We start from the raw sequence: 7,228 nt of genomic DNA, 5'->3' as shown, positions 1-7,228 counted from the left end.
GATGCCGCCTGGCTAAATCGTATTGACGGATGATTTTTTTTTTTCAGTACGTAGTCTCCACTAATCCAGATGACATTCCGCAGGGAAATGTTTAATACACTGACTGCCAAGTGCCAAGTTGAACTCGCATCGACCTATCGAGGACGTGTTTTGGAATTTTGCCGTATGCTGCTTCGCGCCGCCAACGTAACGAATGACATAAATAGTCCAAAATTCGAACCGCGTACGGCGATCGTTAGGCGTACACAGATAAAACTCCCCGCTCCCCATACTGCCAAGTAGCGAGCGAGCTGAAGCGAGCCGCGATGGTAGCTTCTTTCATGGCGCCTCCAATCTGGCGTCTGGTTAGCTTGCGTTGGGCCATTGCACGGCGGGAGCGTAATTGATGATAGATATCTAGAGCGGGCGACCACAGCCTGGGCACGCCTTATGGGGCGCGTACAAATGGGCGCAGGCGCTCGCGTGCACTGTGCACTGAGATGCACATTCCCCTTTTCAGCTAATGAGCCAGCATCAAAATGCCATCATGAGATGTATCTAGAACGCAGTATGCGGCAGCAGTCTAGCTAGTAGCAGTGTGCGATGGGCAAATCACACCAGGTCACACCAGTCCAGTGTGAAAGCTGTGAATGGCCGATGAGGTTGCTCACATATAGGTGGGTAGAACAACGTGCGTCAACGTGGTAGTGGTAGGGTGCCTAATAGCTTACAGCCATCCCGTTACAATCGTTGCAGAGACAGAGAGAGAGAGAGAGAGAAAGATGCGGTGTCAACCATTTTTCACAGCTTCATTGCCCATCCGACGTCAGCAATGCAGTAGCAGAAGCTAACAACAACAACAACAATAGCAACAGCAGCTAATAACCAAACGGCCATGCCGTACCAGCCAATACTGGCGTGCGGAGGAAATCCCGTCCTGGCGGCAGCAGTGCGGTAGTGGTTTGTATATTTAGAGTAGACTAGGCCGGGAAAAGTGGCCGATCGAGGGATGGGGAGCAGGTAAGAGTGGGAGTAATCTATAAATAGAAATTACTCAATTTCATTAACATTTTTTCCCCAACATTCACTGACACACACACACTAACATCTACCGGCAAGGGGCCAAGAGATCGACTCTAGTCGTACAGCACAAATACGCAAACACACTTTACTTGCAAGTCTTGCAAGTCTGCGCCCTGGGTATGTGGATGGAAAGGAGATGGCAGTGGATCGTCCATCGTAGTAATCGGTGACGAGAAGAACGAGGGGTTGGGGAGGAAGCGAGCGATCGAAAGCGTTGGTAAACATTCGGGGCACTATTTTTCGCTGTCTCAAAATTGCGTCGCGAACGCTTGGTTTACTGCAAGCATTTGATAAGATATTTTCCCTACGTCCGGCAGAGCGCGACAATTTTGGTTGGCTGCAAAACCGGAAGAACAGTCGAGAAGTTCGCCGTTCGCCGTGTGTCATCATCATCATGCTGCTGCACAAGAATCTATCCGAGTGTCCGGGATTCGTGAAAGATATTATTATTTTCATTGCTCTTCTCAAACTCCCTGGCGCAGGACAGGTACCTTGGCCTCCAGGAGAACGACGATTTGCCTGGCTAGGAAGGGGGTGTCGTGTCAACGTGCCTCGAGTTTGGCAAACAAACCTGGCAGGAAAAACAATATCGAAGTAGGTGCTATTTTCGTACACCATTGCACGCTCTCTCGCTCTCGCTCTCTCTAGTCCTACGAATCCAAGTAGGCGACGCGCGCACATTTAATGCGATTGTGGTGTTGCTACTGCCAATTGCACGCCCAGCAATCGATCGATTTGATAGAAGAAGTACGCGCCGGGAACGCGCCCCGTGCTTTGTTTGTGGTGGTAGTACCAATGCGCAACGCTGACGCCGCTCATTCTGCCGTGCCTGTCGAGCCGCACGGTGGTGGGCGTCGTCGGGCGGTGCGGATAATGTGGCATTGGAGGATTGCGCGTTGACAAACCAGCATGGCCCTGTGGAATGGAATGGATAGAAGCGCACAGCCAGCCAGCGCGGCACTTGATGCCGCGGGTCAATATGCCAACCTGACAGCTCATTGATAGACTGCGCGGACGCGGCCCATCTCCATGCCGGTTTGGAGCCGACCGTGGGACGGGAGGGGGCGGATGGAATGCGATGGTGTGCAACGACGTGGTGTGGTGTGATGGTGGCAGCAGCAGTAGCAAAAAGCAAAAACGGAAAAGCGATAAGCGACGACTGCGGTCGGCACTCATGTGTTCCCCGTATTACGTAAAGCCAATTGCTCTCCCGGACCGTTGGACGCTCGGACGGGCTTACCGGAGCACACCGGAAGCACGGCGTCACCAGCAATTAGCGAGAGCAGGCACACAACCAACCCCGCGAACTTATCGCGCATCGGGAGCTTCTTAGACTGGAAACATCACCTACACGCGTTATACAACGCCTCGCCTCGCCATGCGCCGCAAATGAGCTGTCGGTGCGGAAGCGCGACTGCTGCCGTGTACCCGTCATCGGTGTCGGTTCGAGAAATTCTATAAATATTCCACCACGGTATGTTTGCTCTTTTTGGCGATGCGAACGTGCAAATATCATCCGGCTTTGCTGCAATGAACCGTCCCACCAACTCCCATCCACGGAGTGGAGTGAAAAAGGTAGACATTTAACGATCACGCGCACACAACATACACACACACACACACACACACATATACACTCATTTACGCAAATGTAAGCAATCCGGCCCCCGGTCGATCCTGCCTTCTGGAAAAAGGTATCAGAGTCCGTTGGTGGGAGCACCCGTCCTTCCAGCATCAATCGATCGATCAATCTCCACTAACCCACATCTCAGCACGGCGCACTGCATTGCTCACCACTACCAGCGCACTACGAAAAGGGATGCGAAGGGAGGGAGGGGGAGGAGGGGGGGAGGGGTGGAATTCTGGAGCTCGTCCAAATTTGTTGAATCGATCGCTTCACTCGCACTACGGTCCTGTTATCAGCCGATAGGGGGATGTGTTCGGGGTCGTTCTGCTTGCCTATCGCCATCTGCATCCAATCCACACACATATTGTGTCCCACAGCCGAGGGGTCTGTGTCCGGACCGCCCCGCTCACGATCCACTGAATAATCGTTCCATTGATTCCTGTGGCTGCGCATGTTCGAACTCGAACGTGTCAACAAGCTGCTGACGGAGTGGAAGGGAAGGAGGGGGGGGGGTAGTTGGTCTTTCCACTAAACAGGCCAGCCAGGATTGCCTGTGTGTGTTTTTATTCTTCTTCTTCTTCCTGCTTAGAACCGGGTGTCTCGTCGGGGTGGGAACGTCGAATCTTCGCGCGGTAGTAGGAAAAGCGTGCAATAGCGCAGGGTAAGAACACGAGCCTATTTGCTTTCTTTCGGTATTTTTTGCTTCTTCTTTTTTTTTTTGCTTCAAAAATCGTTGCTCGCCGTAATGCTGTTTATTTATTTATTTATTTATTTCCATCCTACCTCATTTTTTTGCGCGCGCGCAAGCGTGCGCGTGTACCATTTGTCACAGACGGTTGGCCACGCGGACCAAACGGAGGAAAAAGAACCCATTCACGGCATTACGGCGTCGTAAATGCAAACTGTTTGCCGTGAGTAAACGAAGAACCTTCCAGCGTCCATCAGCAACGGCAGCGACAGCGGCAGCCAGCGTCGATCGACCACGATGGCGGCATGAGAAACCAATGCCATGCCATGCCATTCCATTATGCTCTAGCTCGCTCGTTTGCTAAACAAACTGAGGATTGGCCGGCCTGGGGCTAGACTACCTGTATGGTGGTAAGTGGACGGTTTCTCTTTTTTTCGATGTTTTTTTTTCTTTAATCCTTTTTGCATCGCACCAATGTACGCCTTATCTAAAAACGCAATAAAACGAAGAAAAAAGATGCGCTTTAGTGGTGGACATTATCGAAAATAAACTAAACGTAAATGTGTTGCGTGAATACAATTCATCAACTTCCATCTACCATGCTAAGCTTAACATTATTTTGTATTCAAACATTAATAATTATAGCTTAGTAGGTTATAAAAAATAAACTTATAGAATAAACATAGCCATTCAAGGATCAAATCTGTATTAACCAACCGTACAAAGTATCTATGTATTTACTGTATAACGATCGATGTAAGGATATTGAAGGATTTCAATCGTGTTTAACATCTAACGAGAAGATACTTACTTACTTATCCGACGCTACAGCCGTTTTGCGTTCTTGGCCTGCCTCAGGACTGTACGAAACCGCTCCCGGTCTCGCGCCTTCGTCTGTCAATCCGTTATCCCGGCCTTAATGGCGGACGCCTCCAAGCCATGTTGCCAACTCAATTTAGGTCTAGCACGCCTCCTCTGTCCTTGGTGTTTCGATACGTATAACATGGCCAGCCCACCGGAGCCTGGCGAGCTGATACGCTGTACGACAGAGCCGTACATCTCGTATAGCTCATCATTATAGCGGCTTCTCCATTGTCCTTCCATACATACGGGGCCAAGTATCCTTCGGAGCAACTTCCTCTCGAACGCAACTAAGAGGGTTTCGTTAGATTTGGACAGTGTTTATTCCATTGATTACCATGCCCTGGTACGTACATAAACCAATTGTATGCCAAATGCAACGGCGTTTCATTCAGCCGTTCATTTAGGAATTGTAAGCGCCTCTTGAAGATTGAACTTTTTGATATATCTAATCCCATAGTATCTCTCATCTATTCCTGAACGATTTCATATCAGTTATCCCTCTTTTTGTTGATTAAAGTTGTCCAACTCTTGGCAAGATATTGGGTTTCGCGAAGTGTCTCATCAGCGTCGAGCGAGTAATAGCATAACACATAACTGCTATTTTGACCGGTGTTTCTCTCTCTCTTTCTCTCTCTCTTTTGTTGGCCTGCTCACGATAGAGCACGTCGGTGTGACAAGGCCCGGTCCACAACAATTCTCCAGGATGCTCGGTCCCTGGCTGCAGCCTCCCATCCATGTAGACACCCGATCTCCGACAGGTGTCGCTTCACCTGCCATCGAGTTCGCTGTGCTCCCCTGCGCCCTGCGCATGCCCCAGCCATCGTATCCTGCCAGCCTTCGCCACCGTCAGGATGCTCGATTCGCCGTACAGTTCAGCAAGCTCGTGGTTCATCCTTCTCCTCCACGCTCCATGCTCGAACGCACCGCCAAAGATGATCCGGAGGATACGTGGCTCAAACACGCCCAGAGCGTTTGCATCCTCTGCTCGGATAGTTCAGGACTCGTGTCCGTAGAGGACCACCGGGCGATTCAAAGTGCAATATATATCACATTTCGTGCGGGCTTGAAGTCTTCTGGAACTCAACAGTCGGTGAAGCCCATAGTATGCACGATTCCTCTGGACAATGCATCTCCGGATTTCGCTGCTGATGTCGTTGTCCAAAGTAACAACCGTTCCGAGATAGCAAAACTCCTTTACTACCTCGAGACTGTCGCAGTCAACTAATACACTGCTTCCCTGATGGTCTGAGTCACCGGCAAGCAGGTACTTCGTCTTCGTCGTATAGATTCTCAATCCAATTCTTGCTGCTTCGCGTTTGAGTCGGGTGTACGCCTCACACACCTTCGCTGTTGTCCTGCCGATGATGTCGATGTCATCCGCGAAGCCAAGAAACTGGACAGACCGGTAGAGGATCGTTCCAAGGATGTCGTTTTCTAGCCCCGCGCTTCGAATGACACCTTCCAGGGCGATGTTGTAGAGCAGGCATTAGAGTCCGTCACCTTGCCTCAGACTCCTGTGAGATTCGAACGATTCCAACGTCAAGTTCGACACTCTCACCTTGCACTGCACCCCGTTCATGGTGGCCTCTAACAGCCGGATCAACTTCCCAGGGAAGTAGTCAAAAAAAAATATATAAACCCTAAAAGGTTTATATTTTTGAAATACCCTTGTTAAGGTGTTTGATGAAATATATTCATCACCAATTGATATAGGAAGTAAAATAAATTTTACATTTAATAAAACAGGATTTTTTATTGCTTTCATTCTCGTTCTTTCGCCAGGTTTTTGCACAGTTACATGCAATGTAACTGCAAGTTACAGATCATTGTTGAATTATTCGAAAAATAATTTTTCCATGCATTTATGAGAAGTGTCCATCTTACCCGCAGTGTCCGTCTTTACCTACCTTCTCCTAAGTATACATTAACCAATTATATATTGTGGATTTACACGACAAGAATCATTTGCGATAATTAAATGAAATTGAAGAAGTTTGACAGTGTTTCTGCTTTTGCTAGATGTTTAAAGGTGAAATTTAGTAATTTGTACTGTCTAGAGCTCACCCACCGCTCCGATCCGATTCCGGCAAAATCGGAACCACTAGTTCCGCCCGGAGTCGGAACCATCCGGAGCCTTCCGTAGCCGATCGGAGTCGGAAGCAGCAATTGAACCCTCTCTATTGCCCCTGCTCAACACGCATAGGGGCAGCTTCAACTCCTTTTACCGCTTGAATTAAGCCAGATCCCGACACCTGGCTCTGACACCACTTACTAAATATGGGACAATAAACTACCGAATGTCGATAGTATCAAATGAGCATTTATTACATGCTGAAGCACTACCCACACTTCATGTGAACAATGTTTTGAATCAAACCTTTACGTTACAATAACGAGCTGAGCCACCGAATTGAGCAAACGGCAATGGGTAGGAAAAACAAAAAAATCTCCGTCACTCGTCTCTCATACGCTCGAAAGTGAACGCCCATCTGTCGTTTAGCGATCGTCGTTGTCCTCGTCATTGTGGTCTGTGTCTAGTGCCCCGTGCCCCATGTCAGTGACGGGTTTGTGAATGTGTATTTAAACTGCCATTATTGGCCCCGCCGTTTTGGTAAACTGGATTAACGGGTTAATCATTTCAGTTTCCGCCGTAGGTTATCAGCACAACAGTGCACAGCGTATACTCTAAGCGCACACTTTTTGGTCAATTTTTGATGGCACCACCCTCCCGTTATTCTCCCAAGCGTTGGACATTTCTCAGTGCGCGTTAATCATCGCTTGGTCGTGATGATTTGAGGTGATTTCGGAGGCGGAGTGATCAGCTTAAGAGCAATTCCTGTCCAGCCATCTATGGGGCGCACTTGGTGCAATGGAGTTTCGTGCAAGGTTCGCAAGATTTTTGAATTTGATTTGATTAAAAAGTACCATAACTCCCTTCCCCTTTTAAAGAGGGATGAGTATGAACAGTTTTTTTGTCTATTTGGTAC

The sequence above is a fragment of the Anopheles coluzzii genome, chromosome 2 (assembly GCF_943734685.1).
Source record: "Anopheles coluzzii chromosome 2, AcolN3, whole genome shotgun sequence".
NCBI lineage: Eukaryota > Metazoa > Arthropoda > Insecta > Diptera > Culicidae > Anopheles > Anopheles coluzzii.
The sequence above is the reverse complement of the archived record's forward strand: the minus strand, read 5'-3'. Positions refer to the sequence as shown.